We start from the raw sequence: 24,840 nt of genomic DNA, 5'->3' as shown, positions 1-24,840 counted from the left end.
GAGGCTCTGGGATTTCTCTTACTGGGATGCAGCAGAGATCGGAAGTCAGGCTCTCTCGGGGGCTGGCCGGTGGGACCCAGAGAAGCTAGGACGGCAACAGCAGCGGATGGGGACGACCCTAGACGCTCTTCCTAACCTGACTTTACATTGTTGTTTTCCTTTATTTTATTTTATTTTATCTATTTATTTGAGAGAGAGAGAGTGCACGCATGAGCAAGGGGAAGGGACAAAGGGAGAGGGAGAAGCAGACTCCATGCTGAGCAGGGAGCCTGACCCTGAGATCAGGGTTCGAGCCAAAGGCAGATGCTTAACCAACTAAGCCACCCAGGTGCCCCTACATTGTTGTTTTCTTGATCATAAAGATAACAGATGCTCTTGGTAAAAAAAGAAAGAAAAAAAAAAGAGGGACAAGGATAGAAAATAAATACTTTAAAACACAAAATAAATACCAAGTCCCTCTCCCCAAGGTCCCTACTAAAGCAGTTTCTTATATGTGCTACTGTTTTTTTTCCAGAAACTCCTCGGATGTGCCCTAGAGTCCTGCCGGTCCATTAATGGCCTCGCAGAATTCCATGGTATTGGATGACCTCGCTCCTGGGGCACATTTGTGTGGCTTTAGACTTTTTCTTGTGATAAACAATGTTACAGCGAATACCGGCCCGCAGAAACACTCCATCCATGAGCTACATTCTTAGAAGCGGGATTCCTAGACCAGCGGGCTTATGCACTTACCCTGTTGGTAAATATCGTCACAGCCACGCTGTATGGGAGCCTGTTGTCCCTCAACCTTTTGACCTTTGCCAGAGCGACAGGTGTAAAATGGCATGTCCCTCTTGCATGACTTTGTGTGCATCTCATTAGAAAGGAAGCTCGTTGGCTGGTATGTTCGTATTCTGTTTGCTCATGTCCTTTACGAATTTTCCTCTTGGGGCGCCTGGGTGGCTCAGTTGGTTAAGCATCTGAATTTGGCTCAGGTCATGATCTCAGGGTCCTGGGATCGAGCCCTGTGTCGGGCTCCCCGCTCAGCAGGGAACCTGCTTCTCCCTCTCCCTCTTCCCCCCACTTGTGTTCTCCCTCTCTCTCTCTCAAACAAATAAATAAAATCTTAAAAAAAAAAAAAAAACCAATTTTCCTCTTGGGTCGAGTTCCCCCATTCTGGAGTTGGACAACTATTGGTCAAGGGTGAATCCTGCGCCCCGCATTTTGTGCCCCTGGCCCAATCTGGCCATGCTCATTCACATCTGCAGCTACTCTCAGGCTGCAAGACCAGAGCTGAGCCGTTTCCACGGCGACCATCTGGCTCGAAAAGCCTACAATATTTACTATCTGGACCTTTATAGAGAAAGTGTGCCAATTCCTGCATCTCACTGATTTTTTTTTGTAAATTAGAAGATAGCGCTGTGGTACACACTGTTTCGTATTTAACTTGTCACTCTGTCCTACCTCCTGCTCCCCATTCTCCATCACAAGGAACCACGTCAGAAGTACAACTTTAAAAGCAGAAGTCCTCTGGGCACCTTCATTTGGAAACACTGTGGTCTACACAATGTAGGGGTGGTGTTTTTAATCCCAATTTTGCACATGCGCAATTGAGGCTCAGAGCCATGATGACTCTCCCGAGTTTCCTGAGGTCACCCAGCTAGCGCGCTGCGGAGCCAGGGTGGGCGCCCCGTCGGCGTGACTCCAAGACGGCAGATCCTCCCGCTCAAGGATCTTGCCTCCTCGCGGACGGGGCCAGCACCTGGGGGTGGTGGTGACCGTAGACAGCAAAGCGTGATGGGTGTTGCCCGCGGCACCCCCAGGATCTGTGGGGTACGTGGGACAGAGCGTGGGGGGGCCCACCTTGTCACTGCCGCATGTCTGTACGAGGACTGCTCATTCCTGAGTGGGAGTGAGGCAGGAAGGAAGCCTACACCCTTGCAAGAGAAACCAACGGGGAGGAGGGAGCCTTCTTTTGGGGTATGGAGTCTGCACGCTCCTCCCTCCGGCTCAGCCATGAGTGAGGAGCGTCATCCACTGGGGAATGACACCCCCCCCCCAGCTGCATGGGGAGCTGTGACACAACAGATGTGTCTGGGGGAGCCTGACCCTGGGGCTGGCGCAGGAAGAGACCACACAAGCCCGGGGAGGTGGGAACACAACTATTACTCCTTGGCACTGGGCCATGGACACACTAACACAAATGGGACAGCGACCATCATAATCTCGAAGCCCTGAATAGATCATGACCAAAAAAGGTTACCCTCCTGAGAACAGTCACCCCACTAAAACCACTCACCCGCAGAGCACGAGGAGCTCGTGGACAGCGTAGGGGACGATGCCCGGGCGTGTTCTTCCTGCGAGGTGTGGCCCAGGGCGGGACTGGCATCTGGGAAACTGTCCTTAGGAGAAAAGCGTATTTAAGGGGCTTCCCGAAAAGTTGTCTTCTCCTTTTCTCTCTGTTCCTATATTTAAATCAATGCCAGTATTTGCTAGGCGGATGGGATACTGCAGGATATCCATACAACTGCCCGGAAGACGGGGTTTGCGGACCAGGAAACCAGGTACCGGAGTCCACCCAGCGGGGTTGCGTGGGAAAGTCTGGACCTCATTGTCCCACCTCTCCTCCTCCCCAGATCTCGGTAATACTCGCAAAGGTCTGTCATTTGTCACATTTCGTGTGTTCTCATTTTATGCTTGGGGTAACCGACAATCCTGAAAATAATCAGTATTAATATCTGGATATCTGGGGAGAAATGACTCTCAGCTGATGTGACAGGCCCGTCCAAGGTCACAGGCTGAGCACAGATGAGCTGTCGTGGCGGCACCTTCCCACCGTCCCTGCCAGCCTCGGACCCAAGAGGCGGAACATGGACCTCCTAGGGCCTTCTTCCCTCGATCAGACTCTTTAAGCAGTTTCACACATCTTGTGCCAACAGCAGTCATGCTTGTGTTGGGGCGGTCACCTGGGAATCCTGGCCCACGCAGGAGTTACAAACCCTGTCCCTGTCACCAGGGCGCACTGCCTCCAAGGCTGAGCAAGAGAGAGCGGAAGGCGCCTTTACAATGGACTTGAGGAGCTCCATGGATCCTCCGACGCTCCTCTTCATCACAATCATCCGAACATCAGGACCCAAGCTGGCCTTCCCCGCGGGAGGTGCTGTGAGGAGCTGCCTTCGTCCTCCACCGCCCCCTCCCCCTGCCACCATCACACACCAGACACACAGCCCTTCGGTCCCGGGAAGCAAGTCGTCTCTCGGGAGGGTAGAGAAACACGACGTAGGGAAGAAGCCAGGATGTTGTCCTGCCAGCACTGCCTCAGTCTGGAACCTTCTAGCCCAGTCCCTGCACCCTCTGAGTGCACCCACCTATCATGTCCCAGCCTCACCCCTCACCGTCCTCCCTCCCCTCAATTCTGTTCCATCTTGTTTGAGTCTCGGTATGCTCTGGCCACAGTGTGCCCAGACTGCTCGGCACGAACTACCTAGGGCGAGGACATCTGGGTCTCACATCCCTTCCGTGTGTCCCCCATGGCGCCCAGTGCAGCATCCCCAGACAGTGCCCACTGACTGATTCAAACAAGGGCCATCATCTTCAGATGAACAGTTAGGTTCACAAGTCATTTTAAAAGACCTCATAAAGGATGAATGGATAAAACAAAACTGGGTCCATCGACACAATGGAATACTACTCAGCCTTGAAGAGGAAGGAAATTCAGACGCCCGCTATAACATGGATGAGCCTGGAGGACATCATGCTCATTGCAACAAGCCAGCCACAAAAAGACAATTGCTGTATGAACCCCCTTACGTGAGGTCCCTGGAGGAATCAGACTCACAGAGACAGAAAGCAGAAGGGTGGATGCCAGGAACTGAGGGGAGGGGGGAGGGGTTATTGTTAAATGGGGACAGAGTCTCAGATTGGGAAGATGAGAAAGTTCTGGACATGGTGGCACCACGGTATGAATGCACTTAATCCCGCTGAACTATAGACCTAACAGCAGTGGAGAAGGTAAATTTTGTTACGTGTATTTTACCACCATTAAGAAAAAAAATCACATAAAGGATCATTCATGTGCTGACTCAAGACCGGACCGGCGGGGCCAGCAGCCTTCCTTTTTGATGCTGGTGCTAATATAATCCACACACATCCAAACCTTTTGCTGGAGTGTGGCAAGGCTCAGTGCCAGGCTCCCTCTGCCCTCAGATCACCCATGGCCCACGGTGGGACCATCATTTCTTTATGGCTTCCTTGGGGGTGGACAGAAGTGGACATTCAGGGAAAGGACCAAGGCGGGGAGTTTTCACTAAATTCCTGTCCTTGCATGAAGCCATGCCCCTGGGACTGCAGGGCACATCATGCCCAGAGTAGGCACTCAGTAATTGTCAAGGGACTGACCAACATGTTTTCCCTTTCTGGAAGGTTGATAACCTTGTACCTTTAAGAGAGTTGTAAATGTCGGGACAAATTTTTTGAACTACAAATCACAGGCTCTTAGGGCAGTCCGGGCACAGGGGTCAGTTTGGTCCAAGACCAGGGGTAAGCAAATGGCCCTCTGCTGACACACTGCTGAGCTGGTGCAGGGAGGCTCACGGCTTGGACACACCTCTCCGTTCCTGCAGGGCAGGGGCAACTGGAAAGGCTGTTCCCTACAGCCTACCTGTCTCCCTGTGGCCCCTCCAACTGTGCTCTGAGCTCTGAAGCCACAGAGAACTCACCTTCCCTCCCTGGCCCCAGAGCGCAGGAGAGCTTGGGATGGGGGGAGGCTTCCAGCCTAACCCTGTGCTGGGGTGGTCCTTGGTCCAGGGAAGGGAACTGCAGACCGGGGTCACCAGGACCTCCTCCTGGCTTTGCTGGGAACCGGGGCCCCTCCTGTCCCCTTCTCAAATACTCCCCATGGGAGAGGCTGTCCTTCCCCTCTGCACCCAGGGGCCCCACCTTCTCGGGAGCTTCTGAGTCAGGCCTCGCTGTGGTCTGGAAACTTCCTGTCCTTTCAGGTGTTAGAAAAGGTTCTTTTCCTCTCTGTGGGGCAGGTGCACCGAGGGGCGCCCTGCTGGGCCACTGCCACCCACCCGCTCCCCGGGATCATCCCTTTCTTCTGGGAAGGGTGTGGGGACTCTGCCAGGTGGAGAGACAGATTGTCCCAGAGAGGCACGGAGGGGACACGGGGAGGTGAAAGTGGAAGAAATCAGGATTGGAAGAAGAGGGCTGGGGTGGGGGTGGGGGGCGGGGAGCGTGGAGAGTGAGGCGGAGAAAGAGGGGAGGGGAAGAGAGATGGATGGGGGTCCAGCTCCGCGGGGCAAGGAGAGCAAGCCATCCCAGGCCTCTCAGGCCGCTCCCGCCCTGCGCGTGCTCTCCCCCAGCGGCGCCGTCCTCCGCGCCCCCCTCCCCGTCTACCTCCGTGCCCCCCCATGCACTGGGTTCCCCCCTCCCTGCGCTGGCCCACCCCCGCGTGTGCTCTCCCCGCAGCAGCACCCCCGCCGGGACGGCGCCCCCGGTCGCGGCCCGTGCCCCCCACCCCCGCGTCCGCCCTGCCTACCTGGGGCGCTCATGCTCCGCCTGCCGCGCCGGCCGCCTCCTCCGCGCAGGCCGCCGGCTTCCCCCTGGGCCCCGGCCCTCGGCCCTCCGCGCCCTGCGGTCCGAGGGGCGCCGCCCGCGCAGGGGCTGCGCGCCGCCCAGGCCGGAGTCCCGAGGCCAGAGGAGGCGAAAGAGAGAAAAAAGGAGAGAAAGTGTGTCATAGGCTGGCAGGGGGAGGGAAATGCAAAACCCGACAGGAAATGAGACTAAAAAATGCAAAAGGTTAGAAAGAGATAAGGGAGGGGGGCGGGGCGGGGCTTGGGTCCCCGGCCCCGGAGAGGAGGGGAGCGGAGGGGAGAGCGGGCGGGCTCTGGGGCCGCAGCTCAGACCCCCAGTCCACCGCCCTGGCTCAGGGAACCGCGGGGGCCCAGGGGGTGCCTCGGGCAGGGACGCCCCCTCCTCCAGCTCCGGGTGGGGGTTCAGGCGCAGCCCTCCTGCAGGAATTGGTCAGGTTCTGAAGAACTTCCAGACCCCCTCCTTGTGCTTTGGCGGGAGGCTTTTCCCACAAAGGAGCGGGAAGCTAGGAATCCTGTAGCCTTGCGGGCCTGGCCTTCCTGCCCCGCCTCTCCTCACCCTCAGCCTCTGTTCTGGAAACTTCCTTGGGCTTACCTGGCAGTCCTCTCCCCGCAAGGGCCCCAGGGGGGAGGCTCCTGGACACGTCATGGCCACAGAGCCGACCTGTGCCTTCCCCCCACCCCACCCCAACCCCCTGTTCTGGGCCCAGCGCACCCACCCCCACTAGTGCTCTCTAAGCTCTGCTGGAGGACCCCTGTAAGAGAAATTGTGGTTTCCAGACGTCCACATTTTAGTAATTGACTCCTGACAGCTATGGCCATAGGCCCTAGGGGAGCCTTGATCTTCACTGTATGGGTGGGAAGGTCCTGCCTGAGAGTTTATCTGAATCGTGAACCTAAAAATCTGGATGAGTTGGACACATCCTGGGGATCTGGGGCCCTAGTCTCCCTGCTGAGGTGTCACTGTTTCCCCAGCCCCCCACACCTCTCCTATTCTGCCTCAGTTTGCCATTCTTCTCTCCCTCTGCCCCCCTTTTCATTTACCCCTGTAATAGCTAGAGAACATGACCTCCCGTTTCATGTTTTAAGTTCTCTGAGAAAAGTCCCTTGAGCTACCAGAGGGAAAGGCATTTGATACATTAAAACATAAAGCAAGAGATAAATCAATCATGGCGTGTGGTCAGAGCACAGGAGAATCCGAAATCTGGGCAGTGTTGAGGGGCGCGGTGGTGGTGATGTGCATGCACTAGGGACTTAAAGAACACGGGTTTGCTTCCTGCAGAGCATGTTCAAGAATGTAATTGAGACCCACACAGAAAGTCCCCCCAAATAAACAGCACCAAAGCCCAGAGCATCCAAGTCCCCAGTCTCGAGGACTAGCCTGGGACCAGGGCGGGATCTCCCTTGCACTCAGTGAGACCTTCACATCAGGCAGAGTGGTTTTCAAGCAGTCTGGTTCCCTTTGTGCACGGTGTGAAGGGTCAGCGTGCCTTAAAACAACAACAAGAACCGATTAGGGAGCTATACACACAGCCAGGGGCAAATCTCCCCAAAAAGCTTGGTGAACTGTCACAAGGCAAACACACGCCCCTGTAACCCACACACATAATCAGAAATAGGACTTCATCTGCCAGCTGTGCCCCCTTCTAGGCACCCTCCCCACCACAGAGAACCACATTCCGACCTTTGACAGCACAGATCTACTGGGCCTGACCTCTCATCTCTAAAGCCCCAAACCTGTATAAATGGAACCACACTGAGATTCTCTTTGGGGTCTGGCTTCTTTCACTCAACATTGTAATTTTAAGATTTAGCAATGGGATTATATGCAGGTACAGCTCGTTGAAGACATGCCTCTTTTTCTCCCCAACACCTTCCTAGAATTTTTTTTTTTAAAGATTTTATTTATTTATTTGACAGAGAGAGAGATAGCGAGAGCAGAAACACAAGCAGGGGGAGTGGGAGAGGGAAAAGCAGGCTTCCCGCCGAGCAGGGAGCCCGATGTGGGGCTCGATCCCAGGACCCTGGGATCATGACCTGAGCTGAAGGCAGACGCTTAATGACTGAGCCACCCAGGCGCCCCACCTTCTTAGAATTTTTAAGCATTCAGACAAGTTAGAAAAATTGTATAGTGAACACCCATATATGCAACCCACCTGATTCTACAATGAACAATCCGCTAGATTTGATTTATCACATATGTATCCATCTATGTATCCCTGTAGCCATCAATCCTTATTTCTGATGATACATTTTTTTTAAAGATTTTATTTATTTTTATTTGAGAGAGAGAGAATGAGAGACAGAGAGCACGAGAGGGAAGAGGGCAGAGGGAGAAGCAGGCTCCCCGCCGAGCAGGGAGCCCGATGCGGGACTCGATCCCGGGACTCCAGGATCACGACCTGAGCCGAAGGCAGTCGCTTAACCAACTGAGCCACCCAGGCGCCCCTTGATGATACATTTCAAAGTAAGTTGAAAACATCAGCCGACTTTACCTTTCAATACTTCGTCATGCATATCATTAACTAGAGGTGGTTTTTTGGGTAAAATTTACATACATTGCATATCATTAAATAGAGGGTTGGTTTGGCCTTTTTTTTTTTTTAGGTAAAATTTACAGATTTTAACTATGTCATGAAATAAGTTTTGACAAATGCACACACTGTGGAACCTGAGCCCCTATGAAGACAGAACTGTGTCTTTTTTTTTTTTTTTAAGATTTTATTTATTTGACAGAGAGAGCACAAGCAGAGGGAGAAAGAGAGAGAGAAGCAGGCTCCCTGGTGAGCAAGGAGCCCGATGTGGGACTCCATCCCAGGACCCTGGGATCATGACCCGGGCCGAAGGCAGCCGCTAACCAACTGAGCCACCCAGGCGTCCCCAGAACTGTGTCTTAATCTATTTTTCCAACTGTAAATTTCACAAAATCTTAGTAGTGGTCATGTATTTCCAAGGAAAATTTAGTGTATGAATTCAGGTGCTATATGTGTAAAAGACACACCAGATTTGGAAAACTCAGTTTGTAAAAAAAAGAATATAAAATATCTCAATCATAATTTTGATATTGATTGCATGTTGAAATAACATTATTCTTGATATGTTCAATTAAATAAAAGATATTATTAAAATGAATCTCACCTGCTTTTTTAACATTGCTACTAGAAAATTTAAAATTGTAAGGCCAAAGAAATATTTCTTTTTTTTTTTTTAAAGATTTTATTTATTTATTTGAGACAGAATGAGAGAGAGAGCGAGCTCATGAGAGGGGGGAGGGTCAGAGGGAGAAGCAGGCTCCCCGCCGAGCAGGGAGCCCGATGTGGGACTCGATCCCAGGACTCCAGGATCATGACCTGAGCCAAAGGCAGTCGCTTAACCGACTGAGCCACCCAGGCGCCCGCCAAAGAAATATTTCTAAGGAAAGCTGCTCTGAGTGTCCAGGGCTCTCAGAATGGGGACAGTGGCCTAAGGAGACCCCTCCTCGTGTGACATTTATCAGAGGGACAGCCTTCCTAGACCTCCCAGACCTGGGCCCCACAAAGCAGTGTCTCCTAAAATATCGATAGGAGAAGACATTCCCCAGCCCCAGGAAATTAAATAAAAAAGATACTCAAGATACAAACTTGCCAATCATGCTAGGTTAGAGTGGCAATGTCAAAATGGTGTAAAAAAGTTTCTAAGCGCTCAGTTTCAATTTCTGTTGCCCAGAAAGCCTGGGGTCCAAGGGCCAGATTTTGCACAGCGCTGCCCTGGAGAAAAGTCAACCTGGTGTGCCACGTCTGCCCCCAGAGAGCCCCGCCAGCCTCTCAGCCAGGAGGTCAGAAAGCATGTGTCAACCCAGGCCTTCGGAAACGTGGGCAGAAAGCAGTAGCTTGAAAGAGGGTACTTTCTGAGCAAATAGGACAAGTGTCTCCCACGGGTGGAGAGGGATAACACAGGGAAGGGAAGGAAGACAAATGATCCCAAAAAACTCTAATGAGTACCCTCTGAGAGATTCCAGCAGAAATCACACCCGCAAAATAAGAACATTGCTATGGAATGGGTTGCCTGAACAGAGGGACGGTTTGTGCAAGTACGAAGAGTGACTGCTAAAATACAAGACGAAGGAAATACGTACAACAGGGGGACTGGGAGATGCCGGTCAACAGGATCTCCTAGGCTGGAAAATAAACAAAATAAAACCCACAAAGAGATGAAGTGTGGGGGACCTGGTGGCTCAGTCAGTTAAGTGTCTGCCTTCAGCTCAGGTCATGATGATCCCAGGGTCCTGGGATCGAGTCCCGCATGGAGGCGGGGGGGTGGGGGGTGTCCCTGGTCAGCAAGGAGTCTGCTTCTCCCCTTCTCTATGCCCCCTCCCCTTGTCCTCTCTCTCTCTCATTCACTCTCTCTCAAATGAATAAATATTTTTAAAATTAAAATTAAATTTTAAAAGAAATGAAAAGCGTGGAGTGCCTGGGTGGCTCAGTGGGTTAAGTGTCTGCCTTTGGCTCAGGTCATGATCTCAGGGTCCTGGGATCAAACCTGGCATCGGGCTCCCTGCTCCTTCCCCCTCTCCTCTCTCTCTCATTCACTCTCTCGAATAAAATCTTCACAAAAATAAAATTAAAATTAAAATTAAATTTAAAAAGACATGAAAAGTGTGAGAGATGAGCTGAGACGTTATGTGATTAACCTGAAAAGACCAAGGCCCACTGAAGAAGCGTCCTGGGCAGGGAAAGAGAAACAGAGAGAGGAGCTGATCACCAAATGGGATCAGTCGTGTGTGTCAGAGCCAAGGAGCGACAGATCTCCACAGTGAGGGGGTCCCGCGAGAACCCCCACGAAGAATGAAGAAAGATCAGCACCTGGATTCATCCTCATGACATTTCAGGGAAGAAAAGAAAAACGCTGATAATGAGGAGATTCTAAAATCCTCCAGAAAGAGAGAGGGAAAAAAATATGCATGGCAATGCCAAGGATCAGGTGGGACTCTGGGTTCTCATCAGCAGCACTAGATTATCTTCTAGCAAGGAAATAATGAAGTAATGCTCCAGCGTTCTCGGGGAGATTTACTTTAAACGTGGAGTTCTGTATTTAACCAAATAATCAATCAAATGTGAGAACAAAATAAACACATTCTTAGACATGCAGGGATTTTGGAAATCTATTTCCCAAGCACTTCTCAGGAAAAAAAAAATTACTCGAGAAGGTGCTACAACAAAATGAAAAGGCAGTCCCAGAGAGAGGAAGACAGGAGCTCTGCGAGCGAATGGAGTAAGTCCGCGAGGACAGTGAGACAGATGGTTACCGGGCGGCCAGCCTAGGAAAAAAGTCAGTGTGTATCGGACCTCTCTGTAAAGACCCCAGCCACTGAAACAACTAAAAACTGTGCAGTTACTGGATTGGACTAGGTTTTATGGCACATCGATCTGAAAGCCTGATTTGGTCAAAAAGGGTCATTCCTGAGGAGTTGAGTTGGAAAAGAGTGAACAGGGTCAAAGGGGTGATTTTGCTTTTCGCCGGTTGTCCTTCTCCACTGGAAAATGGTGTATTTGATGTTCATGTAATTCTTTCATAATAAAATGCATCGTGTCCACGAGAAGCTGGGGAGGAGAACCCCTGAGTAACAAAACCCAGCAAGAGGACTGGCTGGGGGAGTCCCTGCACCGCTGCATTCCCGTTGACACAACCTGGGGCCACGGGAACTGAATCACCGTACATGTGTTCAGAGAGAACCCCTCTTTTAGCTAGAAGGAATCTAGTCTTCCTTGTGGGCCCCTCCTTCGTGTTAGGAGGACAAATCCAAGTTTTAGCTCTCTCCGTCTTAAAATGTAGCTGGACGCAGTAACTTCACGGTGTTTTCAGGTTCTGGAATAAAAATGTGGTCCCCTCCCTCCGTGTTCCCCCGGAAGGCATCAGAGCATATGCAAGAAGAGTGGTTTGTGGGACCTGGGGGCTACCAGGAAGACTGGGGGTCCCCGGCCTCTGACCTCGGGTTCCCTGGGTCTCTTTTCTCACCCGGGTGCCACTCCCCCTGCTGGAATTCAGGGCTGGCGTCTGGCATCCGCCACCTGCACGTATGCACATCCAGCCTGGCTGGCTCCCTCTCGGCTTGGGTAGGTATCTGTGCCATTCAGGGTTTGCTGGGACAGCCTGAGACCCAGGTCTCTCCCCTCTGTCCAGCTATTGAGCTAACTCCAGAGGGCCCCGTCTTCCTAAATGTGGGGTGGCTGAGAAAGGAAAGGGGCATCTCACTTGGGTGTGCACAGCTGCCTGTGCTCCCTCCCTGGGGTGATTTCGGGAGGGGGTGCTTTCAGAGAGCAGGGGGGTAAATGCTGAATGGGGGCGGGGGACCCTTGCAGCAGCCACAGGCACCCCCAGAGTGCACTCCCCTGGAGGCTGTGGGCTGCCTGGGGGGTGTGCACCACAAAGTTTCCCTCGATGGGGCCACCCCGAACTGACATCTTAGGAACAGGACGTAAACAACAGGGTCCCACGCCATCGCTGCACCGTGGATGCGGTTCCTTAAATTCACCCCATTGCCCTAATTGTCAGCTTTGTCTGCTACACACCCCCCTTTCTCATCATCCTTCCCCGGTAGGTGTCAATCTGCCCACCAACACTCCCACCTTCGATCCTCCTCCCCACTGAGCAATTTTAGCTATCTACAGCAGGTTAAGAGCTGCCGGGGCCCCAACAGGAGATCAGCAGGGAAAATGAGAGGCTGGCATTACCTAGGGGCACCCCTCGGACCCAGTCCCAATGCCGTGTTTTGAGACATTTCTGTGTCGCACTGAGAACAGAACGAAACGAGAGCGGGAACCCAGGGGACGATGAGGGCCTGGCTCTTAAGTGACCCCCCCACCCCAGCTGGTGCTTGCCCCTCCCTCCACCTCTCCCCTCCAGAGAGCAATCTCATCCAGCGGTGGCTGTCTTCAACTCCAAGAAAATCTCTCCTTATCACTGAAACAGTCACACGCTTGGGACGGCAAAAAGGCATTTCACAAACTATTGATCTGAGAATTAATATATTGCTTTTCTTCCAGATGCCACACCTCACTGCTATTGGATATATTAACGCCCCCCCAAAAGAGCATCAAGAGCAAAACAACCTTCCAGGCCTTTAATTACGTTTTATGTACTTTGTACATTTATGCTGTTCTTGCTCTCTGCTCCTTCGAGCTCATTCCTCTTCATTTCAGACTGCTCCCATGCCATCTCCCTATGCAGAGATGATTCAGAAGAGCATCTGTGGATCCACATTACTCCACACGGATGGAAAAACAACCCACTGAAAGATCCGTTTACTTTCCTGTATGTCCAACACCTTAAATGACCCTTGACTTGTTTTTTTTGTTTTTTTTTTTTAATTTTTGCAAAAAGCACAGCTTAAATCCAGGAGGAAAACATTCCCATCTGTAGGCTGGTAATATACATTCAACAGTTTTCAATTGCTGGAGCTATGAAATATGATGATAGCTATCTATATATCTCACGGGGGAAAAGATACCTTGACATTCACTCTGCCACAGTATCGATGGGGAGGCATGACTGCAGAAAATGTGCAAAATGACAGTGGGCTCGCGATTGCACCAGAGCTGCGCTGAACTTAGGGCTTTCTGTCTAAGACCCGGAGGGCGGCGTCAAGATGGGCCACGGAGGTGCCACCTTGTGCGCTTAGGCAAATGTCGGGAAAATGCAGAATCAGCCCCGTCACTGCAGACCGCGGGCTCTGTCCATTTTTTCCCTTTCCGAGGGGATAAATGACAGTCTCGGAAACTTGACCATTTTCTTTCTCAGTTAATCAACGTTAGGGTAATTGGCACATTACATCCATTTTACAGTGTGGCGAATGTGCTTGCAGTTCTGCATAAATAATGAATAATCGCGGTAACGACCAGAAATGTGCGTGAGCTTTGGCAGAGCGCGCGTAATGGATGCTTTGTTTGTCTTCGGGGACTGTATTACCAGCACGTAACTGATTAGGCTCTAAAACGCTCTGGGTTACCTGAGGCTTGAAAGGTGCTTCATCAAGTGGAGTCCGTCCCTCTCTGCGCAGACCTTGAAGAGGGGCCCGATATTTGCTTTTGGTCCGCCTGTTTAAAAATGGAAAATATGTAGCCCGGCTCATCCATCGCCATGCCTGCCAATTGCTTTTTCCCCTCCCTCTGCTTTTAGAGAAAGCAACTGGAAACACCCAAGTAATACAAATGGCTGAGTTATGTCTGTTTTTAGCACACAATGTTTGAGCACCAAAGTCAGGGCTCATTAAAAGTACGAATGTGGTGGCTTATAGAATTGGCCACTTTAAACATAGTCATCTACACACCAGTGGTTCTCAAACTGTTTTATAGTAGTCTGGGTTTTTATGAGGCATCCCTCAGTATCTGTGTGCATAACACACTCCAGTATATTTCCCCAAGGTTCAACTGAGCATGGCATACGCGAGATCACTCCAGCCAATGAAGAAGTAAGCAGCCCTCCATGACTGATGTGAAAAGCACCTGTCACTTTGTCAATGTCGACGCCAGCCTGTGACCGTTATGTGGCGACTAGTTAGAAGAATTAGGTGCCTTTCGAGGCATGCGCTTATTGAATCCTTTTAAGCTTAAGCCTGCGAATATTTTACATTCTGTAAAATTAAGCACATTGTTATCTACTTCGAACTCACTCGTGCGCAGTATGGAAGATTTGTGTTTCTGACCTTTGATTTATCGAAGACTTGTGTCCGTTGGAAATGTTCACACTGAAATGGCTGAGGTCAGGGTGTCAGAACACAGGAAACTTGGCAACTGCGAATCAAGGATTGGCTGGGAGAACAAACAGGAGGGAAGGGAACTTTGCAGGGAGCAAAGGAAGGGAGGGATGATAGGAGGTGGGAAGAAGAACAAATTGCTCCAGGGGGCGATCAGACAGAAGCAAATGCTGGGAACGAACAACATGGCTCAAAACACCGAGCCGAGAGATAAACATACCAGATGAAGACACGAGACACCGTCGAGGTAGAAAGGTTTGTCTGAGATCCCCATGTGGGAGTTACCGAGAGGGATCACACACAGAGCAAAATCAAAACCAAACCAAACAAGAGCCACCAAACAGCCAAACGAACACTCGTGTGCACGCTCGTGTGCGTGCCCACGCACAAACACACACGTGCCAGTTACGTATTCTGTATTCACGCTACTTGTTTTCAGCACTGACTTTGGTTTTAGGGGATGCCAAGATTAAATCATGATGCATTACTAGCCCACCCAACGGTAAAGGACTTGACCAACACATGAAATAGATCAATATCCTATTAGTAACTACCGAGATCCATCCGGCCTGCCTAGATTACTGCGGGTACAGCTAGTTTATTTAGAGTGTGACATTCCAACCCTTCAGGACATGTCCCACCCCCAGCCCCAGCATATGTGATGGCCAGAGGAGATCGTTTGTAAACCCTATCCTCTATACTTCAGAATTAGTTTCAGTTACAATTATATCATGAGCAGTAACAATCATTATTTGCTCAGTTTTGGATTTTAAAACAATGACCAGTTATAGAAAGAATGAATTTCAATTTTAAAGATATTATTCAAATACAGGAAAATATTTCACATGTAAACAAAAATGTGTACTTAATGAGATAAACATTACAGCTCGTGATTCGCCCTGTTTCCCTGTTTTAAATTTTAAACATAAATGACAACTCCCAGCGGCGACAAGAATGGCAGAAATGAAGTAATTCAAGTTGTTTTGTTCTTTATAATCACTGTGCTATTGTTATTCATTAGAAATCTACTGTTTCAAGACAGAAGTATGCAGTGCTGAAGGGTTAGAGATAGGAACCAGTCTCAAATGAGCTTCTAACAATTCTGAACCTTTAGGAACTTCTAAATTTTAAATAGCTTTATTGAGATATAATTTGTGTACCATAACGTTCACCTATTTAAAGGGTACAATTCGATGGTTTTCGGTATCGGTCTCTACAGAGTTGTGTAATCATACCATAGCCTAATTTGAGAACTTTTTTAGCCACCCCCAAACAAGCCTAGTACCCACTGGCGGTCATTCTTGCCTCCCCCCAAACCCTCCTCCACCACCCCTCCCTACCCCCCCACCACTAATCTCTATTTCTATAGATTTGCCTATTCTGAACATTTTCTACAAAAGGAATCATGCAATAGGTGGACTTTTGTATCTGGCTTCTTTCATTTAGCAAAAGGTTTCCAAGGTTCCTTCATGACATGGCATGAATCAGTATTTTATTCTTTGTGTTGCCAAATAATACTCATTTCTCTAAATGCACCACATTTTGTTGGTCTCTTTATCAGTTGACGGACATAGAGGAGGTTTCCACTTTGGGGCAACTACAAGTAAGGCTATGAACATTTACGTACAAGTTCTTGTGTTGACATCCATGTCCTCTCACTCGAGTAGGTGCCTAAGAGTAGGATTTTAGGGTCACACTAAATTAGAACACTTTGAGGAACGGCCAAACTGTTTTCCAAAGCAGCTGCACCATTTACAATCCCGCCAACGGTGTATGAGAATTCTGATTTTCCCTTTTCTTGTTGACACTTGTCTGTCTCTTCTATTGTAAACATTCTAATGGGTGTGAAGTGGTATCTCGTTGTGGTTCTGATCTGCATTTCCCTAATGACTAATGATACTGAGCACTTTTTTATGTATTTATTGGCTTCTTTAGAGACACGTCTATTCAAATTCTTCAACCATTTAAAACATGCGGTTGACTTTTTATTATTGAGTTATAAGGGTTCTTTATGTATTCTGGATACAAGTCCCTTATCAGATTTGTGATTTGTAAATATTCTCCCTCATTCTGTGGGTTCTTTTCACTTTCCTGATGGTATTGTTTGCAGGAATAATTTTAATTTTGATGTGATCCCCTTGGTCTTTTCTTTTGCCACTTTGTGCATTGATGAAATATCTGAGAAATACGTGACTAACCCAATTTACTCCCATGTTTTCTTCTAAGAGGGTCATAATTTCAGTCTTTACATTTAGGTCTGTGATCCACTTTGATGTAATATTTGTGTATGGAGTGAGGTAGGCGTCTAAATTCATTCTCTTGCAGGTGGACTTCTATTTGTCCCAGCACCCTCATTGAAAAGACAGTTCTTTCCTCACTGAATTGTCTTGGCCCCTTTGTTGAGAATCAATTGTCTGTAAGTGAGGGTTTATTTTTGGAGTCTCAATTTTATTCCATTATGTATATGTCCATCATTAAGCTAGAACCACAATATCTTGATTACAGTAGCTTTGTAGTAAGCTTTGAAATCAGGAAGTGTGAGTTCTTCAACTTCATTCTTCATTTTCAAGATTGTCTTGGCTATTCTTGGCCCCTTAAATTTCCATATGAATTTTAGAGTCAGCTTGTCAATTTTTGCACAACAGCCAGAGGAGTTTTTGATAGAATTGTGTTAAGTCTATAGATCAGTTTGAGGAGGATGAACATGGGATGTCTTCTCATTTATTTAGATCTTTCTTTCATTGATATTTTTATAGTTTTCAGTGTGTAAGTCTTCACTTCTATTAAATTTATTCTCCTTTTTAAAGATTTATTTATTTATTTTAGAGAGAGAGAGCATGTGTGCTGGGGGGAGGAGTAGAGGGAGAGACAGAATCTCCAAGCACACCCCTCACTGAATGTGGAGCCCAACTTGGGGCTTGACCCCAGGACCCTGAGGTCATGACCTGAGCTGAAATCAAGAGCCAGCTGCTTTACTAACTGAGTCACCTGGGCTCCCCTGTTAAATTTATTCTTAAGTATTTTATTGCTTTTGATGCTATTGTAAGTGAATAGTTTTCTTAATTTTTTCCTTAATATTGTAAATAGTTTTCTTGATTTTGTTTTCATATTGTTTATTGCTAGTGTATAGAAATACGATTGATTTTTGTACATTGATCTTGTATCTCTCAATCTTGCTGAAATTGTTTATTAGTGTTAATAGTGTTTTAGTGGATTCCTTGGGATTTTCCATATACAGGATCATGTCATCTGCAAATGGAGATGGTTTTACTTCTTTTTTTTTCTAATCTGGATGCCTTTTCTTTCTTTTTCTTGCCTAATTGCCTTGGCCAGGTGCTCCAGTAGAAGCATCCTTGTCTTGTTCCCATGACAACATACTCTTGAACTGAGCATGCTGTGTAGCTGAGCTGGTGCTTGCTGGAGGTGGACTATAGAACTGAATTAACTCCCCTGCAGGATACAATATTTATTAAGTTTCAAGTACTAAGAATGTGCTAATCTGAGGCTCACCTATATACTATTAAGACCCAACAGTAACCCCAGCAATTGTTTAGCACTTAGACCCATCAAAGATGTTTTGTTTTTTTTTTTTAAAGATTTTATTTATTTATTTATTTGAGAGAGAGAATGAGAGACAGAGAGCATGAGAGGCAGGAGGGTCAGAGGCAGAAGCAGACTCCTCGCCGAGCAGGGAGCCCGATGGGGGACTCCATCCAGGGACTCCAGGATCATGACCTGAGCCGAAGGCAGTCGCTTAACCAACTGAGCCACCCAGGCGCCCAAAGATGTTTTTTAAGAAGGAGTAATTTATCACTGGCATTACGTAGAGTTGCCAGTACAATCAGCGGGTCTTATTGTTATTTTAAAGTTCTCTACAGAGGGTGTGTTTCTGCTGCTTGCACCCACGGCAGACGGTTCCCACCACCCCTCTCTTGGTGAGCTGATGCCGACCCTATCTGCTGGCAGTCTCTGAACCCTCCTTTGACACAAATCAGACTCTGAGGCACATGCCAGATCACCCATTGGCATGGAACACAGCACCCACTGCTGCCTCCCTCCCCACCCTGTGCACAGAAGACCCTTCACAAACCCCTGCAGATTTGACCGAGAGGGTCTGGGGACGCCCTGAATGGCAGTCTCTGCTCTATCTCAGCACCGCTGTTGGGGCCCACAGTCTGGGAGGAAAGGGCAGGGTGACGGTGCCACGGGGGCTCCAGTGTGGAGTCCTGCACACCCCTGGGTGGAGCAAGGGCGGGTGAGCATGGCACGGCTCCCCTGGGACGCAGCACGTGATCCTGGGCCCACGGCTGCGGCTCTTTTGATTTCTGTTCTGTTAAAAGGAATAGTAGTGCAGGCTTGACTCGCCACCACCCACCACCTTGGCCTCCTCAGAGCGGAAGTTTTGTTAATGTGGCTTTGTTACTGAGGCTTTGGAAGGAATGGGGTGCTATGAATAAGAAAGGGGGAGAAATGGACCTGTTGATTTCACTCCTGCCCTCTAGGGGCCTGCATTCTCGGGCTTGTCAAAGATAATATATTTAAACTGTGCCATTTTTTTTACACGGAGAGGGGTGAACATAGGGAGAGTATGGTTTCCTTACATGAGCTCTCTGAGATTAGCTATTTCATTTTTTTTTAATTCTATTGGTATTTTTAATGAGATATCTTTAAATATATGGAATAAAATAAATGGGATTGACAGCTTTATGAAATAATTTCAAATACTCTAAAACAGGATTTTTTCTTCCTCCTCATAGTAACAATAATCTTTATCATTCATATTTTGTGTCTATTTTAACTCTTTTGTTTTCTTTTTCTTTTTCTGAAACAAAGAATACATTATATGTTAAAAAAAAAAAGAGGAAGATAGTAGGAAGGGAAAAATGAAGGGGGGGAATCGGAGGGGGAGACGAACCATGAGAGACTATGGACTCCGAGAAACAAACTGAGGGTTCTAGAGGAGAGTGGGTGGGAGGATGGGTTAGCCCGGTGATGGGTATTAAAGAGGGCACGTACTGAATGGAGCACCGGGTGTTATACACAAACAATGAATCGTGGAACACTACATCAAAAACTAATGATGTAATGTATGGTGATTAACATAATAAAATAAAATTTAAAAAAAGAGCGAGATTAGCTATTTCTAATAGAAGTGCATGCTCCCCAAAGATGCTATAACGGGAGGAGGAGGCTGCCAGTGTCCCACTCAAGTCCCCTGGTGCTCGCCACTTCTGGTGACAGAGGCCCCCACCCTTGCCAGCTTCAGCCACCTGGGATCCCCACCTGGAGGCTGTCTGTGGCTTACATGAGCAGCTCTCAGCGAATAGCAGGTGCAGTCGGAGGATGATCACCCCAAGTCACACACCTGTGTAGCAGCGTAACTCTGAGCTGTGGTCCACCTGTCTCCTAGGGGTCCCCAGCAGGACCAGCCCCAGCTGGGCTCCAGCTGCCCACCACGGTAACTGGATCAACGGAAAACCTTTCCTCTTGCCTTCATTTCCTGTCCCATCTCCTTACTCTCCCACCGGGATGCTCTGGGACCACCACCCATGTAAACCGCTTACGTTCCAACCTTGTTTCAGGGTCTGCTTCTGGGGTCCCCAGCCCAAGACAGAATAAAAGGCACCGGAGAAGGCTGAGAGATAGTCTCTTGGGAATCAGGAATGGCCAGGGCCACCTGCCTTTTTTTTTTTTTTCTTGACAGTGCATCATCTAGCAAAGTAAGGGTCAGCAAACTACAGCCCTTGGGCCAAATCCAACCCACAGTCTGTTCTCCTGCAGCCCGGAGCTAAGAATGTTGTTACATTGTTTTGTTTTGTTATGATCTCAGGGATGTTTATCCTTGGAGAATCTCACTTATGTTCCTTTTCCCCTCCAGTGTTGAGATATAATTGCCATGTAACACTGTGTTAGTTGTAGCTACACAGCATCATGATTTGGTATGTGTACATGTTGTGAAATGCTCCGCACAGTAAGTTTGGTTAACATCCATCACTACCCATAGTTAACAAGTCATTTCTCCTGATGAGGACTCTTAAGATTGACTCTCTTAGCAATGTTCAAATACATAATACAGTATTTTTAGATCTCCATTCTCAAGGTTCCCACAATTCTTAACATGTGACAACATGCCGAAAATTGCCACAAAATTGTGTATTTTAAAATATTTTCCTGAAAGAAATGAACTCTTTTTTTTATTTTTAAAGATTTTATTTATTTATTTCAGAGAGAGAGCACATGAGAGGGGGGAGGGTCAGAGGGAGAAGCAGACTCCCTGCCGAGCAGGGAGCCTGATGCGGGACTCGATCCCGGGACTCCAGGATCATGACCTGAGCCGAAGGCAGTCGCTTAACCAACTGAGCCACCCAGGCGCCCCGAAATGAACTCTTTTAACACACAGTGTGATACAATCGTTCTTTCCCCACGTTTGATTAGAGGGCTTACTTTAAAAAGATGTTGATTAATTATGCAGGAAGGCGGCGTGGGTCGATATGCAGCTGTAGGAGGAAATCCGTCTTCCTTCTAACAGGTCCGTGTGCTTCATCTGGAGATGTTGCAAGTCGGCGTGGGAAGCCTTTTGGGAATGTGTGTGGTCTGGGTCACGTGACCTTGAACTGAGAAACCACTGCGTTTGTTTCCAGGAAGCTCCTTTCTGTATCTGCAAACTGGGGCTAACAATTCCTACCTCACTGGTTTGTTGTGAGAAGCCAGGGAGGATGGTGAGTAAATATGTGATCAGATCTGTTTCCTCTCCTGCCCCCCACACTTGCCTTTAAGAGGAGGGTGGAGCCAAGGAGAGCTTTGTGTGGCTTCTTTAAAGTTTCCAGTGTCTTTGGTGAGTGTCAGACAAGTGTCAGATGAAAGGCAGTCTAAAGATATAAAATCCTGCTCTGATTACAATAAAGCTTTATGCTTGAAGTGATATCAATACCAGGAATAACAATGAAGAGAGGGAAAAAGTACTGTAGCCCAGGTGAAGGAGTCCACCTGTGCTACCAGAACTGTGGGCTCAGGGACCAGGAAAACAGAACTGCATAGAGCTGGGGGGACCACGGGCATAGACTCTGAGAAATAAATCTACCTCCCCCCGCTTAGGAATGGGGAGTTTAGAAGGGTAATGATCTCTGTTTTCCTTGGGTGGGTGACTTTGGCCAAGCCTTCACCCACTCTTCTGCCTCCCTTCCCACCAAATAGGTGGCGCTCTTTCCTCCTGCCTGGGCACCATCCTTCCGCCAGCTCCCTTCTACCCGGACCCCTCCCAACTCTCTCCAAAGCCCACCTCCCCTGCAAATCCCACCCATCCGAGGGTCAGGATTGCATCAGACAGTGAATGCACCTTGCTAGATGCCAGCCCCGTGCCAAGCCCTTTGACATAGAATCTCAACCTCACGATAACTTCATGTCTTGGTTTGGGCTTCCCCGGCAGCCAGTGTTGAGACAAGGATCTTTGTGCAAGCGATTTATTTGGGAGGTGATCCCAGGAAACATGGTAGGGCAAAGGGAAACAACTGAGAACTGAGAACACAGGGAGCTTGGTGAACAAGTCACCACTGGGGACAAGAGGAGCACTCCATCCCCCGGGGGACCCTGGGGACAACTTAGAATGGCATCGGGGTGATTGCACCTGGGAGCACAGGAGCTGTTCTTTATCTACCAGCTCCTTTATCTAACAGAGTATCTGGAAAACATCCCCTAGGCACAAAAATGCAGATACAGCGAAGGAGAATTGGTGGATGTTCATTAAAATAGGTTCCAAAGGAGGATGCTGGCTGTGCCACCATGCTCAGAGTAAGCCAGTCCCCATTTTGCAGATGAGGATCCTAGCGCTGACTGAAGAGGTTCAGGTGTTAGCCCCTGGCCCCTGACTCATGGTGGAACTGGAGATTCCCACTGTCTTGTTGAGGTGTCTCCCCTCATCACCCCATGCCCAGCACCAAGAGGAATCCAGTTGTACAGAAAAGAGCATGGATTACATCCACGACCAAACCACGCACCCTCGGGCCCCAGGGCCTTTGCACTTTCATCCTTGGACTCCCGCCAGACCCAGCACATGCCTTTCCTGCCTGTAGTTGAGCTGGAAGCACACACATGTGAACTGGCTCCCACTTACGAAGTGAGGATGGAGAGTGAAGGGGGAAAAGAAGATCCAGATATGGAGGAAGTCCTGATACCTCCCAGGGGAAGGGCCCCTGAGCCTCCATCTCTGAGGGACAAGGTATTTCAAAGCATAGGTCCACTGTCAAAAGTTGAAATGAATTTAGTTCCTAAGTCCTGTCCCATTTCTCCACACATATTACGGGGAGTCTAACTTAAGCCCCTCACGTGCACTTCTTACAGCCCCCTCCCTCCTGTCCCCCTTGCCCAGCTGCTCCCGAGGCTCTAATGGGCCAAACTTACCCCCGGCCCTAACTCCTTCCCAGGCCCTGGCTCTCGGGCTCCCTTCCTACGCTTGCCCGTCCTGTAAATCAGAGTCCAGCAAGCAAGAATCCCTTCTCTTGAGGAACTGCAAAACAGACACAGTGACAAAAGATTCTCATCAGTGAGAGAGGAGAGAGAACACTTCTTAAAATCTGGGTCCCATCAATTGTATAAATATGTGTTGATGTCAGTGTGTCTGGCTGACTTTGTCTCCCGTTCCTGGGAGGGGGTGTCTGAACCGTGGCAATTTCCCAATCAGACAGAGAGAGGGGTGTCTGTTATTCATGGTGGGCCTCTCAGACCACACCTGAGTTTATGCTAACAAGATGCTGCAGATGGGGGCCACACCAGAAGGACCAACTGTCTGATGACAGGGTTGGGGCTCTCCAAGTCGGGTGACATCTGCCCAACCTCTGGGCTGGATTGAGTTCAATCATGGGACCAGCGATTCAATCAATCATGCCTACGTAATGAAACCCCAGTAAAAACTCTGGACACCAAAGCTCAGCAGGCTATGGGTTGATAATCAGACATCTGTGTGTGGGGAACAGGAAGCGTCTGAGGACACAGACACTTGGCTCTTCTTCCCCGTCCTTGTCTGATGGGTCTCTTCTTTCAGCTGGCCCTAATTTGTAATCTTTATAATAAAACAGTAGAAGTCAGCACAGTGCTTTCTTGAGTCCTAGGAGTTGTTCTTATGAATTATTGAACCCGAGGGAGCAGCCGGGGCCGTGGATCCGTAGCCAGATGGTCAGAAGTGCAGGTGGTCTGGGGACTTCTGAGCTTGTAGCTAGCACCTGAAGTGAGGGCCATCTTCACTGTGAAGTCTGACCTAACTCCTGGTGGTTGGTGTCAGCATCGTATGGTAGCGAAGATAATATAGATGAAAATATGTCATTCTGTTTGGAGACAGTCCCTTTTCAGGTCTGACTAATTCACTGCTCTGGGACCTAGATGTTCACCCCTTAGAGTTTAGAATTCTGTCCTTGTGTTCTGCGTTCCGTGTTTTTGACTGAAGATGAGGATAAGGGTGAAAAATGGTCATCTGGGCGTTGAAAACCAGGGCACAATGAACTGGCAGCTCCCGAACCTAAAGTTCTGTGTTTCCCTTTGAAGAGGAGATGGGCAGTCAGGGTCAGAGGCCACATTCGGGAAGAATCCCAGCCTCCTTCCACAGTATGTTCCACTTAGTGGCTCTGCATAAATAACAAATTAATGACTCATAAGACCCTTTTACAGCCTTGGAAGTGGCAAAGAACTGAAAGAAAAGCCCCAGTTTGTTGGGTTCAGAGTTACTGGGATCAAGCTGCGTTTGGTTTCTGTTGTTTACTCATTTGTTTCCAAAAATAAATTTCAGGAGGACAGACCATTAAAAATAAAAGATGCTCGAGGGGGCGGAGCAAGATGGCGGAGGAGTAGGAGACCTGGATTTCGTCTCCTCTCAGGAATTCAGCTGGATAGGGATCAAACCATTCTGAACACCTACAAACTCAACAGGAGATCGAAGAAAAGAATAGCAACAACTCTCTGAACAGAAAAGCGACCACTTTCTGGAAGGTAGGACGCGTGGAGAAGGGAATCCAAGGCGATATTCGGGAGGATAGACGGCGGGGGAGGGGCCTCCGTCAGCCGCTACTGGCAAGTAATAGAGCCGCGGAGCACAAAATCGGAACTTTTAAAAGTCTGCTCCGCCAAGGGACGTCACTCTGGTGGCTAAGCGGGGGGTGGAACCCTCCGGGACAGTGTGGTCTCAGGACCCTCGGGGTCACAGAAAGACCGGGGGTGCCTGAGGGCGGCAGAGCTCCCAGGTAACGGAGCAGGGAAGCCGGCTGCAGAGGTGGAGCCCAGGCGTGGGCTCTCAGCTCGGGGTTGCCATAGACTGTGATCCACAGCACAGTCGGGCCACTGCTCCTCCAGCAGGGACCCAACAAGCAGCAGATCCGGGGAGACTCACCTTCCTCCCCCGGGAGGAGCCGCGTGGGAGTGCACCGCAGGGATCTGCTGGGTTTGGAGACTCTACCCGGGGTCGGGTGCCAGAGATAGAAACGCACGGTCACAGGCCGGGTGAGCATGGAGTGCGGCCGGAGACCGGGGAGATGGGAGCAACTGACTGCTTTTCTG

This window comes from Mirounga angustirostris, unplaced genomic scaffold (genome assembly GCF_029215605.1).
Source record: "Mirounga angustirostris isolate CCGP_5_RB_7025 unplaced genomic scaffold, mMirAng1.0.hap1 SCAF_5, whole genome shotgun sequence".
Classification (NCBI taxonomy): domain Eukaryota; kingdom Metazoa; phylum Chordata; class Mammalia; order Carnivora; family Phocidae; genus Mirounga; species Mirounga angustirostris.
Note: the sequence above shows the minus strand (reverse complement) of the source record.